Source organism: Falco rusticolus, chromosome W, assembly GCF_015220075.1.
Source record: "Falco rusticolus isolate bFalRus1 chromosome W, bFalRus1.pri, whole genome shotgun sequence".
Classification (NCBI taxonomy): domain Eukaryota; kingdom Metazoa; phylum Chordata; class Aves; order Falconiformes; family Falconidae; genus Falco; species Falco rusticolus.
The window spans coordinates 1,927,787-1,954,302 of NC_051209.1; the positions used below are offsets into that span (position 1 = coordinate 1,927,787).

The 26,516-nt window shown below is 38.1% G+C and overlaps 1 protein-coding gene across 1 annotated transcript in view; it reads left to right on the top strand.

Annotated features, from left to right (window-relative positions):
• The window catches only part of LOC119140798 (guanine nucleotide-binding protein G(q) subunit alpha-like), a 135,748-nt gene that overhangs the window by 8,291 nt on the left and 100,941 nt on the right, over positions 1-26,516 (top strand). The gene's annotated exons all lie outside the window — the stretch shown is intronic.

A 26,516-nucleotide genomic window follows, 5' to 3' on the forward strand; every position in this document is an offset into this window, starting at 1 on the left:
GACCAGGGCAATACTAGTAACAAAGATTAAATGCTTGTACTGGGTCTAGCTGGGATGGACTTAACTTTCCTCATACCAGCCTATATGGTGCTGTGTTTTCGATTTGTGACTAAAGCAGTGTTGATGTTGTTACCCGGTGCACAGCAGCAATTCACACACCGAGTAGAGGTATTCCTTATTTCTTTATTCCAGTTTGTGCAAAGTAGGGAGCTAGGTGGTAACTCAAATGCCTAGCTCTCCGATTGTCAAAACTTTACACTATTTATACGTTTCAACAAAGACATCAGCCTTCATTGGTTACAAGTTACACAACTCTTTCATTACTTAGTACTCAGTTTCCTATTTCTTAAGCAATTCTCTTGCTTCCTGTATTAATTAGTCCGCATGCTCAATCTCCACTTCTTTTTGAGTCAGTTGGTTTCTTGAGTCGGTGGTTGCGATCTCCCCCATTACCTTTCCCCTAGTTTTGCTGAGTTTATTGCTTGTGTTGAGCTTCCTATCAGCTCATCTGTTTTGTGGAGGTGCTTCCTCAGTGAAGTTCCTTTTCTGAACAAAAGGATTTGCAGGCGCTTAACAAAGGGCTTAGCGGGACAGCAAAGTGCTTGTATACCGGAATTAACCCTTAACAAGTCATTCGCTCTACTTGTCATAAAGTCTAACTGCTAACAATACATTCAATTTTATTAATAATTCGAGATGAATATCGCCGATTTTTTGGTTATTGCTTTCACAGTGTCAAGATTTTATCTTTTTAAATCTTTTTTTCCTCCCACTCTGCGCCCTCTTCACACACACCCCCCCAAGTGAATAAGTGTGTATGAGTAGGAAGTTTGGAAGGACACAGACAGGGCAGCAATTCCATAACATATGATGTCATGCTCAGCAATAAAAGCTCTGAGAAAGAAGGAGGAAGGGGGGAAATGTTCGTGGTTATGGCATCTGTCTTCCCAAATAACTATTGTGCATGCTGAGGCCCTGTTTTCCAGGAAGTGGCTAGGTGTCTGCCTGGTGATGGGAAGTAGTGGATTAAGTCATCATTTTGCTTTCCTTGCCCGTGTGGTGGCTTTTGCTTCACCTATTAAACTGTTTTTTCTTGATCCACAAGTTTTCAACTTTTGCTCTTCTGATTCTTTTCCTCATCCTGCTGTGGGGGGGAGCAACCAAGTGACTGGGTGGGGCCTTAGCTGCTGGCCAGGGTCAACCCATCACAGTGCCAAAACCAAAGGAATGGCTTATGTATCTTCAGCAGGTTCTGAGGGGGAGGGGAGAGAGTGAATACGAATGCCTGAGGATTAGATGACTACTCTACCATGACTAAAGTATTCTTCAAAATAATTGCTTTTCAGGGTGGGTTCATCGTTTGCAACCTGCTTTCTCCTTTCCTGTATAGTTAACCTTACGTTTAGCTGTATTCAGAAGCACAGCTTCTGCCTGTTCCTGGTTTACAGGTTATTCCAATTACTTCACATCATCATATCCTCTTCTTATTTTACCAGTTTACAGCTTTTGTGTCACCTACAGGTATTGTCAGTAATAATTTTAAAATTTTCTTCTGTCTTGTGGATTAGATACTTAAGTTTCTTATCAGGATGGGGGTATCGCCAGGATCCTATTAGAAACAGAGCTGAGGACTTTCTCATATGTAATTTGATATTTACTGCTTAAACAACTGTGTGCTATGTTTGTTTGTTCCATGACACCAAATCAGTTGCTTAGCAGAAGTCCAGCTCCTCAAAACTGCTGCATTTATAAACCAAACCATTAGAAGTGTTGTAACTGCATAACTCTTGGTATGCAATCTCTCCCTCATCCTATTCCCAACCTTGGTTTTGTTTTTTTTTGGGGTGATATTTCAAGACTTATAAGGCAGGAGGGCTTCTCAGTCAGTTCTTCTGAAACTCTGATAAGAGATGTCTTGACCCTGTGTAACAATGTTAGTAACTGCTCTATAACATCTTCAGTAACTGCTGTAGTGGAAACTGTTTCGTTGTGTTTCCCTAAAAACAAAACAGAAATATTTATTAACTATGTATGGATTTTCTGTGTTAATATGAAGAGCCATATCCATTTAGTGAAGGACTGATGTGGTTTTAAATATTTTTTTTGTATGAAAATGTGAAGTTTAAAAAACAACCCACCCAAAAATCTCTGGAACCCTGGAGTTCTTCATTTGACTTTTTTTTTCCTTTAACAATTTTTAATACTTCCCAAGGTTTTGGTTTATCTATTTCAACGTTCTCTTTTTACTTCCCCTCTTATCCAGACTGCTTTTACTGTTTTTCAGGTTTTCTTGTTTTGTGGAATTGAGGCTGTCTAGCTAGTTAATGAAATGTTCTGAAATGACTCTCAGTTGTTCCTATTTTAAATTTAAATGCAGTTGTTCTCACTCCTAATTCTGTCAGCTTTTGTTCAAATATCTCTCATGAAACATGAAGTATTGTACTACTGGTTTTGGACTTCTTTTGCTTGCACGTAGCAAATGTAATCAAGTCATGATCACATCCTCTAAAAGTTTTTACTTCAGTTCTGCCACAAGTTCTTTTTCTTAATATGCTAAGCTGTATTTTGTATGGTGTTTTTCTGTGTTAGAAAATTATAATTTCTGAAATACAGAAATTCCAAGGTCATTTGATTGAGACTTTTAGCATCAGTTATGTGGCCCTGGGAGAATATTACCTCCTTCTCTTTTCATTAAAGTTAATTGTTTAAAGAGCCCCACTTAGTTGTCTGTCAAATCATTTGTGACTTGGTCATTTGTCATGGCTCCAGCTTTTGTGTCAATTTTTTAAATCTATTAGAATCTAAACTGAAAACCGTAAAGATCACTGGCTAGAAGCCAATTTTGAAGCACAGAAATGTTAATCACTGAACTTTCACTCATGTAAATCTTTACTTCAGTTATACCTCCCTGTTCAAATTTAATCTGTATATTAGCAAGTTTTGGGGTTTATCACTTACACGTCTAGCATTTTTGTACAAACAGTTGAATTTTCTCATTTAATTTTAATCTTATTTTGATTTTCCCCCCTGATAAATAAGTGCACTATTGTTTTCCCTCTCATTCTTCCCTTTCAGTAGTGAAATGATACTCTGGCCTCTATGACCAGTCTGTCTTTCTGAATGTTGTTCCTTTTAACAATGAGAACTATCCAAACTCTTCAACTCCATCTTCAACATACATCCAGTGACTGTTCCCCAAACTAAAACCCTCTATCATATATTTTTTACCTGTCCAGCAGTTCACCTCTAGGTGTTGTAGTGTTTTTTTTCTCCTGTTGTGGAACGGGATTGTTGTTTAAATTGGGTGTCAAGCTAATAAATGTAGGATGTTTAGATATTTATGATTTGGAAGAATCAAGATTATTGGCTTCGTAGCAAAACTGAAGTATCATCTGTGGATGCTCACAGATTATGTTCACATATGTTCAATTTTGCTGTCATTGTCTGTGTTAAAAAATAAACAAGTCCCTTGATCTATTGTCAGAGACTTGCATCCAAATACAGTGCACTTCAGTGGAATAGCTATCCCAGCTGTATGCATCCTACCCCTTGGGATACCTGCAGACTTATGTTATGTACTATATGCACTGTGCTCATGGCTCATCTACCTCATGAGCACTATACAACTATACACCAATGCCTTTCTGCAAGGGGCAGTGCTTAGTGAATGTTATTTAGCACTAATGTGAAATATGAAAAAAGTGTCATGTTACACTTTGAGAAACAATGACTTTGGAGGACTGTTATAATGCCTTCTGCATTTTCTGTGAAGAGTCCAAGTGTGTCCTTAAACAGCTGCATGGTTCTTGTTCTGAAGGAATTAAATGTTCTAGGACTTAACTGCAAGTGGAACAGTCTGGGATGCTTACACTATACCTTCTCTCTCTGATCACAGTATAGCTTTTGGTTGTGGCCAGACTTAATTTTACCAAGATGAGGATTTGGGGCCTGTGGGACTACATTGTCCTGTGTGCCTGTGGTGACCAGCAGATTGCGCATAATTTTCAGATGCGGATGAACACAGCTGAAGCATAGTTGGGATTTGACTCCTGCTCTCTAGTACTGATACATGCAGCCTGAGCTCCTGTACCCCCTGGAAATTAGTTTCCTTGTCTAGTAGAACATTTAAACCCCTGACTCATTCTGCTTGGTGGGCAGGGATTTTGGGGTTAGTGAGTCCACAGTGTGTGTGCTGCAGCATCAGCTTACAGATGTGTATGAACTATGTTGCCAGTTTACCCAGACCTTTAATTAGCATGGCTGGAATCTTAATATGCTGCCCGTCACTTATCAGTTGCTCATGTGCTCGGAGATTTAAAAAAAAAAAAATACTTTGCAGACACTCCTGTGTCACTATGACAGGCTACTTGAGGAAAATCAGTGAAACCCTTAGTTCTGCAGTTTGGAGGGCTTCCAGCGGTAGTAGGCCAGCACACTTCTCAGGGAGTAGAAGCCTCTGTGCTGGTAGTCTATCATTTGGGGTATACAGCAGAATATTTTTTTACTCTGGATTATGGGCTCTATTGGGTATCCTAAGGCTATGTTTCAACTGATCCCTGAACATCTACAGGACTGAAGCAGAATGTAGCTTCAAGTAGTTGACTGTAAGCCAAGGAGCCTTCAGGACTGACCTGGTGTTAGTATCCCCAGTGTGGTCAGTATCATTGTGCAAGGGGTTTGGCAAATAATTACAAATAGAGTAGTCACAGCAGGATTGAGACCTTCCAACTCAGGTACACACAGTTTGGCAATGCCCCTAATGCCATATGTGAAGTACGCAATACCCAGTTGTTCTCTCATCTCTTGCCAGATCAGACATTCTCCATCCTCCTCACATATATCTCTTCAGACATTCTCTATCCTCCTCTCCCACACTTAATGATATTGTATGCATAAGCCCAGGGCAGTACCAACACATCCTGATAAATAACGCTTGATCATGATAAATAACTTCAGCTCTTCTGACCAGTGCTCAGGAGGTCTCTGTCTACTGCCAGCAAATTCCCTTTCCTCACAAAACAAAACCTTTAAGTAACACAAGATAAAAATACCCTCTTCTCTTTTCCTCCCAGCACTCTTGCTAACATGTGTGCTACAAAGTCAGGAGACTTTGCAAAGGCCAAGATCTATCTGCAGGTTCCTTTTTTAATGTAAAACTGCTGCTTAGTGTTCTTACTAGGCAGCGAAATCCTTAAAGAGATTTAGGCCTTAACAAATAGATCTCTTTTAGTCTTCAAGTAGTCATGCTTGGCTCTTTGCCATTATTTTCTAAAAAGGGCAGGCAGATTTCTGATTTTTCCTTTTATATCCCTGTGTTTTGTTTTTATTTGTAGTGGTCTTCTGAGCCCTCAATCTGTGGAACATTTTGAGCTGAAAAAGAAAATGATGACAAGTAATTTCCCAGGCTCTCCTTAGTTGATTCCAATAATGGCTATTATTAGAGTTGGCTTTTTGATGCTATACTATTTTCTTTCTCTCTGAAAATCCATACATGATAGGGAAAAATCTATTTGAATACTGGATTATCTTTTTTCTGTCCTTTCCCAGTAGCCTGCTTTAAATGTACTAAGGCCTTTGTTTGCTATAAAGATTTGTCTTTCAGTCTCTTTTTCTCAACAGAATAAATGGTTTTAAAAAAAAAACAAACCAAAAATAACTTCCATGTTATTGAACAGAAGAAATGGAGAAAACCTTGAAGGTTTAGGTGTGCATTTTTCTACCAGCCAAGTATACTGATCCTCTTAGTTTTTTAATATATCTTCTATGCTGAAGTACTCTAGAATATCCCAGGTTTCCTTCATTGAGAGGACTGTAATGAGGAAGTCTAGAAATTAAGTTTAGGTTTGCAGTTGTAAAGGAAGGTTTACCTTCCTGCCATTCTCCTTTTTTATTCAATTGCCTTACTAATGAATCCTCATTCTGGAGATCATGGGTCAGAATCTTTGTCACTCTTTTAAAATTTGGATAGTTTAACTTGAAGAGGGTCCCAATCGGAGAGTCAGCTGAGTAACAACACTCACACCAATGTGGCTACATGTTGTCCTACTTTATTCAGCAATTTAGTCATATTTATACTTCTAATACAGTGTTCACACGGTAACAATCATTGGTTAGTTGATTGCAATCATGTCTTCAGGTTACTTGTTGATTAGACTACAATTATGTATTCAGGTTAGTTGTTGATTGGTTGTTAATTACGTATTCATGTTGCAAGCGCCTAATAAGGATGTGCTAGCTTAGTGGTTTTCATATCTTGCTTGGCATCCGTCTTTGCTCTTGTACAATGCTCATTATTCTTTATTTGCCTATTCAAGGACAGTACAAGATTTTCAAAGTAACTATGCAATCTGCAGGCCAGGGTTGTCCAACTCCTGCAAGGGTACAGTATGCCCTTGTTCTGCCAGGAATTCCCCTACATTAACTGAAGAGATTAAATCTATAGGAAGGCTACTTAAAACCAGACAGGAAATAGTTGTTTCCCTTTGCATTTTCTCTCAGAACAGAGGGGAAAATTATTCTTTCAAAGTGGAGGGCCTCCCTGACCAATTGATATTGCAAATTCAAGCATTTCATGCTTTCACAATAATCTTGTTCTGGATTTGGCAGTCTTTTAAGTCTGTCAGCAAGCAAGGTAGATTGCTTTTCTAATAATGCAGACTATTGCAATTCTACATTGTGATAGAAATGTCACCTAGAAGTGTTTCTTCTTTTCTTAAGCTAACAGTATTTCTGTAATGATAAATATCGTGGGTCTTATTCTCCTCTCAGCAATCTCATTGTAATTACAGTTCTTCAGAAAAATGCTGGAAAAGACATTAGGCTTTGTTCCTGGATCAGTTTAATGAATTCACACTCATCATCATTTCTCAAACAAAACACTGATTCAGGCTGATCTAGGTTTTGGATATTGGATTTTTTTTTCTGTGGTGGTTGGTTGGGTTGTGGGGTTTTTTTGTAGTTCCCCCCCCCATTTGCTTTATAGTGCATATGATTTTGCAAATTATCAGGGAGTCAGACCAACACTGCTATTTGTCTTTGAACCACTTAATTACTATGCCTTGGCTCCTTCTGTGTTATCCCAAATCTGGGTTCTTCACCCAGTGCATGCAAGAGCCAATCCACACACAGAGTAGAGATGTTTGTTTATTGCTTGTCTGTGCAGAGAAGGGTGCTAGGTGGTAAATCCACACAGATAGCACACCTCAACACATAGCAGAACTTTTTATACACTTTGAACAACTGTTTACAATTATGTTTAGTCACACTTAATTCTCATTGGTTCTTAAAAGTCTTGTCTCCATTTAAAGGTACGGTGTTCTTTTTTTACACGGGGCATGTTCTGTGGGGAAGGGGCTTTGTTAGTAGGGGGCTTTCTTTGCTCGAGGGTGGATCTTCTAGTATGCTAATTAGGATAGTACACATGTAGTTCCAGTAATTTTCTGTTTAGTCTCATTAACCAGTTTATCTTGTGCCCCAGCTTGACATATTTATGCTGTCTGTTCCTTCTTCCAAGGCCATGTTTTGTTAACTGTAAGAATTAACTAGTATCCTCTGTTTTTCAGATTCTTTCCTGCTTTTCAGTGTAGTTATTTACATATTTCTTTCTTTCTTTCTCTTTTTCTTTTTTAAAGTAAATAATTCTTATATCATATCCCCCCTTTTGAGACTATAAAGGAATAATTGATATTTTTCCCTTCTATTAGTCTCATCTTTTCATTAATTGGTCCACCCAAGGTCAAACATAATCTCCATGTACATTGAATTAATACATATATAGTTAAAAATATTACAACTCTTACAATAACAATGTGTATCTCTTTGTCCATGAACTTAAATCTGATACCTAAGAGGTCAGCCATTTCCACATTTCAGCAAAGCCAGTAGAAGTGCCATCCTTCTGTATCTCATGTTAGATATTCTATTGCTTTGGTACACTCACCCCCCACCCCCACCCCTTAGATGCTTACAGCATGTCAGTCTATTTTGATATAATTTACCTGTTCCTTTCAGCAGATTGCATCTTTGGAAACAAGTGCAATCATTTTTCTAGGAGATCAGGGGTAGTTGTTTCCCATTCCTGTTCTTCTATTCCTCAACTTATATTAAAGGACATATTTGTCCATAATTCTCCCTAAGATACATTAGAAAGGTATTCCTCTTTCCGAGGCTTCTGGGAAGTGTGTACAGATCCTGCAATTGGTTCTGTTTACTGTTTGTATTGTTTTCTGTATTAGTTTAAAAATGCATATTTTCCTCCCAATGATCCTTTAATGGCTTCCTCTCAGGGTTCCTACATTGTTCTATCACCATAACTAAGCAAAGGATAGAAATTTCTAGTACCATTTCTCGTTACAAGGATATTAATATTTTTCTGGGTGCACTGTTACTACTACTGTTCTTATTACTAGCATGCAACAATACAAAATTAATCCTTAAGTACAATCTAAGTCAGGATATGGTTTTCCAGAATCCTTTATACAGTTAATCAAACCTTAGTAAATTTTAATTTACAGTCTCTGTTTTGTTCAGTGGTCCACTATTTTGTTATAGGTGCTTTCTTCACTTGGGTATAATGTATCCAGGAGTTGACTCCTCCTAATTTCACTGCTGTGTGGGTAGTCAGTAAAACGGTATGTGGTCCCTTCCATTTTTCTTTTAGTGGTTCATCTTTCCAACTTTTGAGGTAAACCAAATCTCCTATTTGATGTACCGGTGAATCCAAAGGCAAAGGAGCTCTTTGGTTTATGTATGTATGTAAGGAGGGTAAGGTTCGTGACAGAGAGATTAAATATCTCCTTAAGATTTTTCTTTTTTAAAGTAAATAATTCTTTTATCAACTGGGTGATTCTATTTCTAAATGATCAGTAGTTTGCCTTCAGCTGAGGACTCTGAATCAGTATTTGCATATAATAACTTTTCTGTTTGGAAAAGTATCGTACTGACACTAAATATTCAAGTTGGGGGAGGAGAGGAGGAAGGAGATATTACTCTTGTAGATGATACTGTTCCCCATCTATCTTATCATCCAATTTATAGGCTGAGATTGAAAAGAGACCAAGGTACCAAAGTGTGGTAGCTTTTAATAATTTGTTGCACTAGAAATGCTTGCCAAAGAGTAGTAAGATTTTCATGTTACCCAGGCTTCACTAAATGTCTGAACTAAGCTTTACATTTAAATATATTTGGAACATCATCTTGTTATAATTCCATTAAAAAATTACTGTTTATAGGACTTCATTGAAAGATGCAACAAAAAATATAAATATAGAGACTTCTGTAAACTAGTTTGCATGAGTAACAGCAGAGTAATCCAGCAAATATTACTTGTAAATATTTCTAAAACTTAGAAATGTTCATAAAGAATTAGACAAAAAATTGTGTTTGAAATAAGTTGCAGCAGTTCAGAAAATGAAAGGAACCAGAAAACAAAATATAACAAATATAGCTATTCAAATGTGAGGGGGGGAAAAGAAAATTTACAGCAGTTTTAAAAAATGCAGGTGACAAAAATGCTTTTATTTCACCTGTAGCATTGTGTGTCTGTGTTGAAAAGAACCTAGTTAATCAGCAAATTTACCCTTACATTACATGTATACACTGTTTGCATATGTCAGTTGTACGACCAAAGCTATCTTCCACAAGAGGATGGGTCTGATCTTGCTACAGCTGGAAGAAGTAATCCTAGTGTCAGCACACAGTCCACTGCCCCCAGTGCTGGCTCTGGTACTTAGCAGACCCTTCATTTCAGCTCTCTAAACTGGCATAAAACTCTTTACCCATTTGTACTGATTGCTGAGAGGTATTAATATTTTTGATGGCACCAGTAGACATTTGTTCTGAAAAAAACATATTATGAGATGTTCTAGACTATGCAGTCATACTGGTGTTTGGAAATAATTTTGACTAATATTTTTGAATGTGTTTATGAAAGCTCCTGTCACTGTATCCTCTAAATGTCTGTATAAAACTGCTGAAATTCAAGGGGCTTATTTCCGATACATCTATCTTTAGTTACTGGCTCCTTACACTGCAGCTATTGGCAGATTTGCACACCTGAATGCGTTCATTTATCTTCATCATGTCACATTGTGTAGATGAAGAATCTATTTCAAGACATTCCAGGATTCCCAGAGAGAATGGGGTCCTCCATCAGGGAGCACTTCAGTACCTGAATTATTTGCCCATTGACCTGATTTAGAAGCCTAGGCAGAATAGGATTAGTGAGTAGGCACATGCATAAATAATAGAGACCTGCAAGGTCAAGGCAGAATCAGAAGCCTGGACTCTGAGTTTTGACTGACATTGAGAACATGGTAGTTTTTGTGCCTTTAATCTGATGATGCTTCCTACTTTTCAATATATGGAAGGAAGATATACTATAGTGTAGACTGCTAGCGAGTTTGCTTTCTTGAAAGATTGAAGATGGGAGTTTGAATTGTATTAGGCAAATGAATTAAAACTTTTCCACATCCAGCATGACTCTGCTAAAGACTAAGCTGTTTTATGTAGAAGAGGTTATTGCCTCCTTTGTCTGTATTTTGAAGCAGAGAAATTGCCCTCACATTGTATGATAAGCTTGCTTTGGTAGATAAACTGTCAGATGAGCCCCTCTGGGAGGCAAAAAGATGTTTTAGTTTATGGACTCTGATGCTTAAGAATGTGGAATTAAACTCCTTTGTCTTGCCAACAATAGGATACTTTAGGATGTCAGAAGCAAAATCCTAACCATCTGGAGAACTTAAATGTAAAAAACAGAGGCAGTATGGATTTTGCACAGTAGAAATACAGAACAGCAGAACAGATACATTGAGACTTTCCATTTGTGGAGTTGGGCCTAAATCCCAAACCATTCTTTCTTTTCTTGTTGCTGTGAAGGGAAATTCAGACTGAACATGTCTTACAGTAGCTGAAAAAGGCCCCGCTAAGGACAGTGAAATTCACTGTCTCGTTTAACCCCAGCTGGCGACTACGCACCACAAAGCCACTCACTCACTCCCACCACAGTGGGATGGGGGAGAGGCCTGGAAGAGTAAAAGTGAGAAAACTCGTGGGTTGACATAAAGACATTTTAATAGATAAAGCAAAAGCTATGCACAGAAGCAAAACAAAGCAAGGAATTCATTCAGCACTTCCCATGGGCAGGCAGGCGTTCAGCCATCCCCAGGAAAGCAGGGCTCCATCAGGCGTAACGGTTACTCAGGAAGACAAACGTCATAATGCCAGATGTCCCCCCCTTCCTCCTTCCTCCCCCAGTTTATATACCCAGCATGACACCATATGGTATGGAATACCTCTTTGGCTAGTTCATGTCACCTGTCCTGGCTGTGTCCCCTCCCAATTTCCCATGCCCCTCCAGCCCTCTGGCTGGCAGAGCCCAAGAAACTGAAAAGTCCTTGACTTAGTATAAACATCACCCAGCAACAACTAAAACCATCAGTGTCCTATCAACATTGTTCTCACATCAGAGCCAAAACACAGCACTGCACCAGCTACTAAGAAGAAAATTAACTCTGTCCCAGCTAAAATCAAGACATTCTCAAAAAGAACAGCAGGATGCACATCTGGAGTGTAAGTCAAAGCCTCAGTTTAGAGCCCTAGTTTCCAGGTAGAAAATGTGTTCTCATCACATACCTAATGAGTGACTTTTTTTAATAGTACATGTATTGCTCTATCGTCTTCTGCCTCACATGCAGGATCTGAGAGTTTGGATCATCAAATTCATAACAAACTATTGCTGTATTGTGAAATCTGATTGGTTAAGGAACTTCGGAAGCCTTAATATAATGCTAAATAGATATCTTAAAGATACTCTTGAAAATGCTGGGTTTTTAAATTAATATCCTCACATACCTTACATAATCTTTGGTCAAATTAGGGAAGAATTAATAAATAGAATAGATTAACAAAATATTGTTGGTTCTGGTTTTGTAGCAATTACATTGAAAAAGATTCGGTTAATTTTTGCCTGCCTTTTTTTTCTTGGTTGATAAGTATTAAATATCCTTCTCAGGCTTATGAAAAACTTTTACTGTAATAAGGGCAGACTTCTACTTTACAAAGCAGTATCCTAACTAAAATCAACAAATGCACTTTGTGTGGGTGTATCATAATTTTATCAACTTTTATGAAATAAATATGATCAGAGTTTAATAAACTGGAATAAAGTTTAACAGTAGAGTAATTGAAGATATTCCAAATTAATTCTTGCTTTCACTCTGCTTTCTTTTTGGATGGTAGCAGTTCAATAGTATTTTTAATAAAAGGGAATAGTTAGTTTGCACTTTACATGTTTGGTGTGTTGTACATTCACTAGCTAATTAGTCTGTCACCTTGGTGAGGCAGGTAAGTAGGTAATTACTGTCCCAGTGATTGTAGGTGGGGGAATGGAGGCAAAGGCTATGTCTATATTAGCAAGTAGTGTGGACAGGAGAGAGTGGGTCTGTAGGGCAAAACAGTACATGTTGAGATCCTGATTCCCCATGTTCCAGGAGTTGGAGTTATTTTTTCCTTCAGACCAGGTCTACTCTGATCTCAGGGACTAAATGCCTGTTTGTGGCTTGAATGTATTGTGTGGTCTTGGAATACATCTTTCAGGATGTACGTCGTTTCCATTTGCCTTCTTAATTTCATTCTAAAGGAATCCAGTACCTCACTTGGGGATTCTTAGATGCTAATGAATAGCATATGCATGGTAAGCAGGGACAATCAGGAGGTTCACTTCAGAAGTGTGCTCCTGAACCTAACAGGTCCAGAGGGATACTCTGGGCAGTGATTTCAAGTGGGAGTTTTGCCATGCCTACAGACAGAGAAAGCCAAGCATTAATTCACAGTTGGACTTGATGATCTTAAAGGTCTTTTCCAACCTAAACAATTTTATGATTCTATGATTTTCAGAGCTGCTAAGCCGCAGCTCAAGTGGCAAAAGGCTTATGTTTGCTAGGCATCTCTAAATAGTATTTTATGTACACAGAATAAAAACTTGGTCCTAGTGATTGAATACTATGCACAAAAGTGCTAGAACTGGCATTTCACTTCAGGAACTTTCCTTCCCTGATAGTGCTGGGTAATAATAAAATATTAATCCTTTAAATAGATTGATTTAGGTTTAGAAACATCTGTTAATTACGTCTGATCCTCTCGAACATGAGCTGAGTATTCTTTTTTATTTATATCAGTGTCAGTAATAATGTAAAAATCATTAGTCTGTTAGGTGAAAACACTTTGAATGTTTTGTACTCTTTATGGTATTTCTACATTTTAAATTGTCTAAGCCACTGACAGTGTTTCACTTGTCCATTGCCTTGCTTTCCACGTTAGACTGTAGAGAGTTATTTTTTGTTATTAATTGATTAGGGAAGATTTATTCTTTGATTAGGCAATGTAAAAACTATTCAGTTATTTGTCTTTGTTGACATCTAAATTACCAGTCTTTTTTTGTTTGATATGACTTCCTTTCAGGTAATGGTTATAACTTCTGTCAATTCACATCACTGAATTCAAGGGAAGCATCAGTGAAGTAGGAGATGATGAGAATTACTATTTCTGGTGTTTTTAAAAATAAGAAAACAAGCTGGGAAAACTACAAACAAAACTTTCAGGCTGTCTTTTTGTCAGGAAGAAACAAAAGACAACTCCCCTCCTGCTTCTCTTTGCATGTGCAGGTATATTCACACAGCCCTTAAATTAACTTTGACCTAGGCGCTATGTGTAGATGCACAACAGTATTCTTAGAATTAGAGGTTTGAAGTTGGCTTTCCCATGTGTCAGTTCTAAGTCTATCAAAATGACCCTGACTTCTGAATTTTTCCTACACTTAAACTGGGCCAGATGTCTTTAACTTGATTTGCAATTTACAATTACATTTCTCAGAAGTCCTTTTCACAGGTTCTTGGTCACTGATAAAAGTGGAAAAGAACAGCTTAAGTTAATAAAGAGATGGGAAGCTTTTGGTCAGATAGATGATAGAATAGACTTAGAGCAATGGAGAAGTGTGTCTCAGAAAATATCCTAAACTAATTAGAAGGGGGAAAAAGAAATCTTACTCAGCTGAGTTTGTAAGGGAGTGGACTATTGCACTCTAATGTTATAAGAGTCAAATACTCCCCTAATTGTGGTCTTCTGTGTTACTGACAGCAAAAGGCTTGCATCCTTAGGTAGGCTATAGAACATTGCTATAGATCATGTATTTTTAAAAAATAATAAGGAAAATTGTTGTTTATTAAGTGAGATGAAGAAAACAAAACAAAATGGGTGAAAACTGAGACAAGACTGGATTTGGACCTAGGAAATTAGCTAGCTGAATTCACAGGACAAATATAAAACATGAACTTTCTTGTCAGTCATTCTCCAACTTCATGGACCAAGAGAATCTCAGACAATGTTTCTCTTATGGCTTTAAAGAAAATTAATAATTATCACCTGAATTATTTAGAAATATGATAATTTCAAGTAAACAAATCATAGCATATTTGCATCATGCATTGGTTTCTAACTAAGATTGCCAGTAAAATTTATAATGGTAAATATGAATAGATGCATCTTTTTATGTTAGCAATCCTTCCTAGCAAAAGCCAAGACATTATTCTATAACATCTATTTCCCTGTATTGGGTTTACATGGCAAGGGCTGGAGGCTGCAGGAGTGGCTTCTGTGAGAATTCACCAGTTTCAACCAACGCCAAGATAGACTCACTGCTGGACAAAGCTGAGACAATCAGTAAAGTTGGTAGTGCCTCTGTGATAACATTTAAGAAAGGGTAAAAAATGCTATGCAACAGCAGCTGAGAGGAGTGAAAATGTGTGAGAAACTATCATGCAGACACCAGTCAGTGCAGAAGGAGGGGGAGGAGGTGCTCCAGTTGCTGGAGCAGAGATTCCCTGGCAGCCCGTGGTGAAGACCATGGTGAGGGAGGCTGTCCCACTGCAGCCCGTGGAGGACAACAGTGGAGCAGATATCCACCTGCAGTCTGTGGAGGACCCCACATCAGAGCAGGTGGATATGTGCTGAAGGAAGCTGCGGTCCATGGAGAGCCTACGCTGAAGCAGGTTCCTGGCAGGAACTCGCAGGAAGAAGGGAGGGGTGGGAGTAAAGTGTTTTTTAGTTTTATTCTTATTTCTCACTATCCTACTATGTTACAATTAATTGGCAATAAATTAATTTCCCCAAGTTGAGTCTCTTTTGCCCATGCCAGTAAGTGTCCTTATCGCGACCCATGAGTTTTTTGTTGTATTTTCTTCCCCTGTTCTGTTGATGGAGGGGAGCAATAGAGCAGCTTGATGGGCACCTGATGGCCAGCCAAGGCCAATCAACCACAGGCATTTCTGTTGCCCAAAGTGGGGCTATCAGGAATTAAGAGATAAGGGTAGTAATTGGGAGAGGTAACAGGCAAAACACAGACTGAACATTGCTAGAGAGTGGAACAGCTGTGGGAATTTTTTTCTCATAATTGTGAAGGAATGAGGGGTAAAGCATGTGTGAATTGTACACCCTTGTCAATGTTCTGATTATGTTATTTTGACTTGGGTCCGGGGAATTCTTTTTGTTGATGTAAGTGAAGTTTGTGAAGATTGCGTGATGAATTTAATCTCCCTGTCCTTATTTCAACCCATGAGCTTTTCTATTGTATTTTCTCCCCCTGTCCAGTTGAGGAAGGGGAGTGATAGAGCAGCTTGGTGGGCACATGGTGGCCAGCCAAGGTCAACCCAGCACAGGAACCAATCTGAGAAGTGCTAAGTCACATATAGCTGGCTTAACCACACTGGCCTCAAATCTGTTCTCATTCAGGTAAATGGAAGTTTCACCACTGAATTGGAAACAAATAGGATCAGGACCTGTTCATATAATTTTGTGATATCTTGCAAATAACTTTCTCAAATAGAAATTAAAAAGCATTAGAGCAGTTTAATAATAATCTTGTAACAGTAGAGATGCATTAGACTAAATATAGGGAATTAGTGGAAAAATTAAGTGTTCTGCTCTTTTCACTTGACAGTTTAGTTTAAAAAATATAGTGGTTCCTAGAAAATTAGTGTGAACTCTAAATAAATGTTACTTCATTTGTTAGTATGCTATAACAAAGATGAAGTCACTTTTCAGGACAGCATTTAAACATGTTTAATCTTATTAACAACTGAGTCCAGTAGAATTTAGTGAAATGAAAGAGGGCTAATAAATTAATTTATAAAGCTTGGTATTTGTACATAACTAAGCTACACATGCCAAAAAAAAAATGTGGAGCAGCTGATATGTGGTAACTATTCACACCATGGTAACTTGGTTCTTGGACTCTTCCTTCCCATTTAAAAAAGCTATTTAGATACTTGGGTTACTAAGTGATAGAGAATTTTTTCTAAAGCATCTAATGCTTTTTATTCTTTATTTTTAAAGAATGCCTCTGCAATGATAAAACCCTCTTGCAATATATTCTCTATCTCTATGTTTTCTACCCTTATTCACATCAATAAAGCCATAGATTTGCAGTAATCTGTTGGGACTACTTAAAGAGTAAGGATGTAAGAATAAAATCCTTAATAAGATTTCTATGATTAAGCTTTCCTGAGGTCATTATCGCTTTCCTTAATTTATTTTTCCAAGCTGTTCTGTAACTTAATTTATTGAAGAAGTGCAACTGTACTGTACTACTGAAATCAGTAAAATTGGTAATGGGAGAATATGAAGTGGTTTATTATTATTATTATTGAAAATGGTCTGAAGCTCTTCTGTTCACTTACATGGTTCAAAGATCTTTGGAGGAGACTGAACAGCTGGGTATGGGTTTGTATGAAGGAGCTGTGTCTGAATGGCATGCACAGTCAGTGGAGGTGACGCTTCTTTCTTCGGTGGTGAATGGAGATCTCTAAATGGTGAATTCTGCAAAATGATATCCAAAGTCATGTCTGTTAATCAGAAATCATGAAGTTAGTGGAAGGAGTTGTGTTTATATTAATATATTTCCTTGTGTTGAAAAATAATAATTTTCAAAGGGACTTTTATTATAAAAGATTGAAGGCCTTTAGGGCAACAGTGTTGTTACTTTTTTATACATCTAAAAGGGCTAGGCTATTTTTTTAGTCATTACAAGCTATTATCTGTAGTTTCTGTCTATGTGTCCAGTGCAAGCCTGAGAACAAAGAAAACATTCTTCTGTTTTATTTCCCAGAGTTTGTTTTTCACAAGATGCTTTCATATGTTCCAATCCCACTTAAACTGTAGCCTCTAAATCCATTTTATCTAATTTAGAGACTACAATTTATCAAAAAGTTTTTCTATTTTTTACTTAAAAGAATTTAAGATCAGTTATGTTTCCTCCACAAGTTCATGCACATGTGCCTTCTTACAGTTGCTGAAGAAGGATTTACAGGCCTGGTGTAATTTTAAATAAGCCAGTTGACAACTGTTGTGTGTTGACAGCTGATTGTGTGCCTGGTTGCTTGTTTTTTTGGTTTAACTGAAGTTATATAAAAAATTTATGAAGATGGTTGACTTGCGTGGATAACATTTTAATAGCTGAAAAAGTAAGCTAAAAATTTGGACTTGAACACTTTTCATTTGACTGTTGTGCAAAGGAATGACGTATAAAATAAATGTTTATTTCCAGGAAGTAAGTTTCCTTTGAAAAAAAAAGGTAAAAAAAAAGTAAAAAAAAATTAATCTACAAGTCCTCCCCCGCTTCTTGTGAGCTGAAGTTGCATTATGAATCTTTGTCAGAATATCAGAATAGGGACTGATTCCTTACCTAACCATATTCTTAAGTATCTTGTTCCATAAGAAATAAAAATATAGAAATAGAAATGCATTTGAGTCAGTTCTGTAAAACCAGAAGCCAGTATAACTAGTGAAAAGTAGAAATATTTAAATGCTTATAAAAGGCTTATAAAGGCCTTAATTAGCCAGTGTAGTGGGTTTGTGTGGCAAGGTTTTGATAGCGGGGGTGGGGGAGCTATAGGGGAGGTTTCTGTGAGAAGCTGCTAGAGGCTTCCCCTATGTGCGATGGACCCATGGCTGGCCAAGGCCGAGCCAATCAGTGATGGTGGTAGCGCCTCTGTGATAACATATTTAAGAAGGGGAAAAAAAACCCTGTGCAACAAAATTGCAGCCAGAAGAGAGAAGTGAGACTATATAAGAGCAACAACTCTGCAGACACCAAAGAGTTCACTAGGAAGGGGAGGAGGTGCTCCGGGCACCAGAGCAGAGATTCCCCTGCAGCCTGTGGTAAAGTCCATGGTGAGGCAGGCTGTCCCCCTGCAGCCCATGGAGGTTCATGGTGAAGCAGATATCCACCTGCAGCCTGTGGAGGACTCCATGCCAGGGCAGGTGGATATGCCTGAAAGAGGCTGTAATCCTGTGGGAAGCCCACACTGGAGCAGGCTCCTGGCAGGACTTGTGGACTTGCAGAGAGAGAGGAACCCAGGCTTAAACAGGTTTACTAGCAGGACTTGTGAGCCTGTGGGGGACCCATGCTGGATCAGTCTGTTCCTGAAGGACTGCACCCTTGGAAGGGACCCACACTGGAGCAGTTTCTGAAGAAGAGCAGCCTGTGGGAAGGATTCCTGTTGGAGGAGTTAATGGAGAACTGTCTCCTGTGGCAGGGACCCCACTCTGGAACAGGGGAAGAGTGTGAGGAGGAAGGAGCAGCAGAGACAATGTGTGATGAAGTGATCACAACCCCCATTCCCTGTCCCCCTGCCATTCCCTGTCCCCCTGCACTGCTGTGGTGGAGGAGGTAGAAAATTTGGGAGTGAGGTTGAGCCCAGGAAGAAGGGAGGGGTGGGGCAAAGATGTTTTTAAGTTTTGGTTTTATTTTCTCATTACCCTACTCTGATTTGAATGGTAATAAATTAAACTAATTTCCTTGAACTGAGTCTGTTTTGGCCGTGGCAGTAATTGGTGAGTGATCTCCCTGTCCTTATCTCAACTCACAAGTTTTTTCTTATATTTTATTTCCCTCATCCAGTTGAGGAGGTGAATGACAGTGTGACTTTGGTGGGCACCTGGCATTCAGCCAAGTCAAAGCACCACAGGCAGTGAAATTAGAATTTTCCCTCAGATGCAGAGGTAAAGAAGGATTTATAATGTCAATAACTTTTATGCCTGTGAACAGTTTGTGGACTTTTATTAAACAAAAAGCCACATAACATTTTGAGAGAGCAGAACTTTGGGAGAGAAAGGAGATGGCTTTTTGTAAGGTACATAAAGCTGTACCAAAGTTGTATAGCTTATTTGCTAGAGCTAATGATGTTTGAATAAAACAGTAGTTGTAACTCAGCACGCTTCTAATTCTTGCATTTATTAAGACTTCTTATACTGTAAAAGTATCAGTGAGTAGATGCTGTTGCTGAAAGGCAACAAGGAACACTGCTTATCTATAATTTCCATTGTGTTCTGATTGAGATAATCTTATGATTTTTAATGCCTTTTTAATAGGGAGCAGTTATTTATTAATCTAACCATTTTTGTTGATTTTTTTTTTGGGTGTATATATATAAATCCTATAAAAACATTGCAAAATTTATTAAAACTTTTGGAAAAGTTGCTGATTTGGTATATATGGGGTTACATAAACAAATCTAAATAAATATGTACTTTCAGCATATAACAGGCTGTTAGGTAATTATAAAGAGAAGCAGCAGGTTGTCTTGAAGAGAATGTTGGGGGTAATAGAACCATTAGTTTTGATTTGTCTGAAAAGGCCGGAAACCATTTTCCTTTTACCTACTGAATTAGCTCAGCTGAGCAGGTGGATAGAATGGAGCTGAATTCAAACTAGTCTGAATGGGCACTACAGGTGAATGCTGTCTGCATAATAATGCTTATAATGCTTTGTTCTGCTGCTGCTAATAATTCTGCAGAAGAAATGGAATATTTCACTGTTCTTTTCAGCCATAGGAAAGCAATGCTTTAAATGATATGGCGTGTTAATACATTGTGCTGTTACAAATGCAAATGCAAAATGAAGTGACCAGATGCTTTGGCTGGTAAAATCTGGCTGTTTGTCCCTGGTATCTTCTAATCTCATGTTCTTAGTGACCCAATAAAAGCTTCTGTCCTTCCCTTCCCCCAAAGTTAATTAATTTTAAAAAAAGTAATTTTCATTTATTTTCATGAGCAAATACTGCATCTGAAAATGACATTGTGTTTCATTAATTGTGTAGTTAGCATCAAAATATTTATATGGTATAGTGCATAAGGCTAGCAAGGATGTCCTCTCAGAACTTAGCTATCCAATTTGCTTTCTCTCTTTTTTTTTTTTTTTTTTAATACTAAAAAGCAGGGATCTTTTTGTGTGTGTGTAGAATCTAATTATTATTTTAATTATAAACTTGTTCTTTGATAATATTGCCCTTGACCTGATTTCTTAAACTTGCAGAGTACTAGTGGTATATTTGTATCTATAAAGTCTTCATCACTCTGTGTGTGTCTGTGTACACACGTGAAAGTATGCACATAAGCATATTGATATTAAATTATACAAGGAACATGATTAAAACATGAATTTATTTAATGACTGTCCTGGTTTCGTCTGGCATGGAGTTAATTTTCTTCTTAGTAGCTAGTACAGTACTGTGTTTTGAGTAGCTTAACAGGGGTCCTCAAACTACGGCCTGCGGGCTGGATACGGCCCCCCAGGGTCCTCAATACAGCCCCTGGTATTTACAGACCCCCCCGCCCCCCCCCCGCCGGGGGTTGGGGGGGGAAACCAAGCAGCCGCAGATGACTGCCTGCCACTGCATCCACGCCGGCCCCCTGGTTAAAAAGTTTGAGGACCCCTGAGCTAGGATGACAGTATATGGGAGCGAGATGAATGCTCTTTTAAAAAACATCTTTGTGTGGCCTTGAAACTAGGTAGGTATAGGTCTAGATAGTTACTGTTTGCTCAGTGTTCTTAATAAGAAAGAGGACTGTGAAGAAGTTCTTTACACTGGTACAAGGAAAAAGGGTTAAATGTGAGAAAATATTAACTGTAAGACTTAATATTTAATTTACACTGTTAAGATAGTATTATGTTTATGGTACTCTCAAGATGTATTCTCTTTGGAAACCAATAAGGATATACAATGCACAATAAATATTGTAAGGTATATTACTTTAAAATTCATGTTATCCATGAGGATTCAAGTTGGTGAAAGGCTTTGGTTGCAAGACCCTGGACTTGTATTTTTTTGTGTTTGTGGTTTGATTGAAGTAAGAATTACTTTATTGTTTTAGTACAAGTGGTATGTTTGAGCCTTGAAAGCATCCTTCTTGTTTTTTTGGGTGTAGTGCTGACTGAGTGTGGTGACACTGAGCAAATGGAAGTTATGGATAATGGAAACTATAAGACAAGCATCTGAATACTGATACTTGATATATAGTAGCTTTATGTTTCTAACATAAGTTGATAATAATACTAGTAAGTTGACTCTGTCTAATTATCTATTCATAAACAGCTATCATGTTGTTATCTTACTAGCACAAAGGATGTGGAGTGTTCTGAAGCACAAACAACCAAAAAGCAGAAGCAGAAGTCATAGGGGATAGTTTTAGTATCTTCCCCAGAATTATATAGCACAATGAGATCTCAAATAGCTGCATGGGAAAAACATTCTTAACCCATCATGTTAGAAGAACCAGCCTGACCTGCATTTATGTTTTGTACCATCTAAACCCATATGATAATGTTTTCTTTTGCACTACTAAACAACATATAAAAATGTTCTAAAGCAAAGTACTGGTTGCCAGCAGGTCAAGGGAGGTGATTCTCCCCCTCTACTCTGCTCTTATGAGACCCTACCTGGAGTACTATATCCATTTCTGGGGTCCCCAGCACAAGAAAGACATGGACTTGTTGGAGCAGGTCCAGAGGAGGGCCACAAAAAAGCTCAGAGGGCTGGAACACCTCTCCTATGAAGAAAGGCTGAGAGAATCAGGATTGTTCAACCTGGAGAAGGCTTTGGGGAGACCTTATTGTGGCCTTTCAATACTTAAAGGGGGCTTATAAGAAAGCTGGAGAGAGGCTTTTTGCCAGTGCCTGTAGTGATAGGACAAGGGGTAATGGTTTTAAATAGAAAGAGGGTAAATTTAGATATTAGGAAGAAGTTATTTATTATTAGAGTGATAAGACTGTGGAGCAGGTTGCCCAGAGAAGTTGTGGATGCCCTCTCCCTGGAAGTCTTCAAGGTCAGGTTGGATTGGGCTTTGAGCAACCTGGTCTAGTGGAGGGTGTCTCTGCCCATGGCAGAGGGGTTGGACTAGATAATCTTTGAATATTTGGAATATCTCTGCAACCCAAACCATTCTATGATTCTAGCTCTGTTTGGTTATTATAAGGAAAAGTAATTCTTTTCAGAAGGAATGCTCCATGATATCTAGGCTAAAGCCTAGAATTTGAGTGAATATCTCTTCTGGAAAAAGTGGCCAACCATTTTGGAGGGAAAAACCCCATCAAAGCTTAAAGAAGCACTTGCTGTTCTTAGTCTCTCATTTAAGATAGTGATATTTAATAATATAAAACATGCTGCTTGACATAAATATTGCACTATAACAGAAGTATAACTATTCCTATAACTTCTGTTTTCAGTAAATATATGTTTATGCTGGCTTTGGTATGATAAAGCTATTCATTTTGAAACCATTTATACATTCTAAGAAACAAAATGCTCTGCAATATCCTTTGATTTCCTGGATGGAGGCCCTTAATACAAGTGAGAGGTCAAAAATTAATGTTAGGCTGTCAAAACAGACCTTACAAATGTAAAATATGTTAAATATTGCCACCCACCCCGCTTTGGAAAGTGTACTTTTATGTTTTTGCACTTCAGTTTTTTACATATTATTAAAAATTAACAAATTAAATAACATACTGCAGTTTAATCTGCATTTCTATTATATACAAATATATATTAAGTATACTTTCCAGATATTATACTACTTATTTTAAATATCAGTTAGAAAATCGAGCACCAAATATTTTATCTATAATTCATGAAAGCAGAATGTACAAAGTATAAAGTTGTATTTGTGTGGTAAATGTGTTTTGTTGTGGGTTTTTTTTTTCCCTAGATATGCTTTGGTACATGATAATTATGTATAATACTAGAAAACATCAAGAGATCCAGACTCACCTTTTCCAGTTGTAATGACTAAAATTTCATTCAGTGGAGAAAAATGTTAGTGGGGCTTGTGGGAGATGACAGGACAAATTAGGAAGAGCCATTGATCCCCTTGAGGGTAGAGAGGCCTTACAGAGAGATCTTGATAGATTAGAGTGCTGGGCAATCACCGTGTGAAATTTAACAAAAACAAACACCAGATTCTGCACCTGGGTTGGTGTAATCCTGGATGTACATATAGACTGGTGGAACAAGAGGCTGGAGTGTAGCCCTGCAGAAAGGGATCTGGGGGTTTTGGTTGATGGTAAGCTCAATATGTCAACAATGTGCCCTGGTGGCCAAAAGGTCCAACCGTGTCCTGGAGTGCATTAAGCACAGTATAGCTAACCTGTTGAAATAAGTGATTGTCCCACTATACTCAGAATTGGCGTGGCCTCACCTTGAGTACTGTGTGCAGTTTTGGGCTCCATAGTACTAGGACATCAAACTATTAGAATGTGTCCAAAGGAGGTCAACAAAGATGATGAAAGGCCTCAAGGGCATGACTTGTGAGGAGTGGCTGAGGATAACCTAGGTTTGCTCAGCTTAGAGGAGACTGAGGGGTGACCTCATTGCTGTCTAAAACTTCCTCAAGGGGGGCAGCAGAGAGGGAGCTGCTGATCTCTTTGTGGTGTCTGGTGACAGAACATGAGGGAATGGCTTAAAGCTGCATCAGGGGAAGTTCAGATTGGATATTAGGGAATAGCTCTTCACTGAGAGGGCGATCAGGCACTGGAACAAGCTCCTCAGGGAAGTGGTCATGGTCCCAAGCCTGCTGGTGTTCAAGAAGCATTTGGACAATGCTCTTAGAGCAGGAGGAGTGGAGTTAGGAGTTGGACTCTTATGATCCTCATAGGTCCTTTCCAACTCAGGATATTCTATGATTCAAAGCCTATTCTGTTTTACCATTTTGTAGTTTCATTTTTGCAGGTTGTGTGCCCAGAAAAATAGTAGCAATGCAATAAATTGTGCATGATGTTTGTGTATAAGGGGTTACTGCTGCATTTAAGCAACTTGACTACCTTCCTGGCTCTGCTATGAGTGTGATATCAGTCAGTGCTTTGATCTTCTCATAATACTAATCATGGGACTTTAAAAGATCAAAAATATATAAAAATAGTGAAATCAAGGTTTGACTTCAGTGCTGTAACAGTTTTAAAACCCACTCCCTACCAGGAATAATGCTGTAACCATTGCAGCTTTGCTTAGCTAACCTTGGAGATTCATTATTCCCAACTTCTTGTTTTGTTGTAGTTAATAATGTTGCTTGTTTTATTCCCAGTTATTCTAGTTGTGGGGGAAGTATCTGAGCAAATTCCTAGACACATGCATGTATTTGGTGTTCTGCCACTACTAAACAGCTTTCTTTTCACCTAAAGAGGATTTATTTTTTTACAGAAATATTTGATTTGATAATTAAAAAAAAATACTTGAAACTTTCTGTGTGCATTTCTTGTCGGTAACAGATTATAACAGAGAAGCTATTAATGTAAAGATTTCATAAGTTCCTGTATATTGTGCTGAAAATGACCATATTCACTTCCTAATAATTTCTGTGCAATCCCATAAATTTTACTAGATCTATAATTCATATTATTTTATTCTATTTTAGTGCATTCTGTGCTAGAAATTTTCCATGATCTCCTTTTTCACCAGGACTACTTTTCACACTTTTCCACTGTACATAGTGTCATAGAATCATTTAGGTTGGAAAAGACCCTTAAGATCATTGAGTTCAACGGTAAACCTAACACTGCCAAGTCCACCACTAAACCATGTCCCTAAGCACCACATCTAAATAAGTCTTTTAAACACCTCCAGGGATGGTGACTCAATCACTTCCCTGGGCAGCCTGTTCCAATGCTTGACAACCCTTTCAGTGAGTAAATTTTTCTAAATATCCAGTCTAAATCTCCCCTGGCACAGCTTGAGGTCATTTCTTTTTGTCCTATCACTTGTTACTTGGGAGAAGAGACCACCATCCCAAGCCTATAGCATTGCATGGGGTTGTTATGACCCAAGTACAGGACATGTGACACTCCATGCAGTTAAGGAGGACTAGAAATGTTCTCTCTGCTGTTGCTGCTGGCTTAACCACAAGATTAGTTTGTGGGAAGAAACAGGATGGTTTACTGAGCATAGATCTAAGAAGGAACAGACTTGAGGAAGCACATAAGAAGAGAGAAATGACGTTTTTATATATGTATGTGTAGTAGTATACTTTTTTGATGTGTGTGTGTGTATGTGTGGCTGTTCCCTTACAGACTTCCAGAAAAGCTGAAGATAGGAGTAAAAATAGTTTTAATTCAGCACCAGTGAATCATAATCTTTGCATATTTTAGCATACCTTTAGATCTCCAAATATAGTTTATTATTAGTCTTAGGCTGACAAAGACTTAGTACAGTGTAATCCAATTAAAGAACCACAAATCGTACCAGGAAGCATGAGAGCCTCAGCAGTACAGCTGCTGTTGGATACACTTCAAAAGCTTTTTGGGTAAGCTAATATTTTATACCTTCTAGCATGGAGGTTTTGTCTATACCATTTCCATAAGTTAGCAGATTCTGATGAGACTGCCAGGCAAAAGATGATGGCTGCTGAGACAGCAATTTGTCTGTGATGATGGCTGTATAATAGCCCTTTAGCGCTTTCTGGCCACCTGTCCTGCCTACCTGGTGCTCTGGCTTTGACCTAACAGCGCTGCTTCCAGCATACATCAGGCCTTAGCATGAGCTGTGTTAGCCAAAAATCTAAGCAGGAGTTGAGTGAACAGTCACACACAGTAAAGACAAAAGCTTTTATAGACTTCCAGGTTAGATTTTGCAGTGTACTACCTCAGAAGTACTTAAGGGTTGCCAGCACAACATCATGCTTTAACCTTATATTGCACTGATTGTGAAATACACTACTCTGAGACATCTAAAGCATGTAAAGTATAAGGCTTGCTTTGTCCTGGAAGCTAAATATTAGTGCATGAATGAGGCATGAAGGCTTTATAAAAATGATCAAAATAAAATCCAGCTGAAAGGCTAAGAAGCGCTGCATGCAGGTAAATGCATTGCATTTCTTAGGGGGCTAAGTAGCAAGGTTAACATACAGCATTCATATGGACATGCAACTGTTTGTTCTAAATTTTGATTCCTCCTTATAAATTACTCATATGATTTGTAGCTTAGATAAGCTCTCCTAATCATAGAGAGACTGAATTGGGCCAAACAAAAAAATGCTGTGTGATATATTGTGTGAAATTCTCAACAAGCAGATTGTAACCAATTGTTAAACATTCAGAATGTTAATTTATAAGTTATTATTTGTGCTTTGTGTAAAGTACAAAGATGCAAAGAAATTTAAAGGAAGTAATGACTCTTTGTTAACTAATTTGAGCCAAA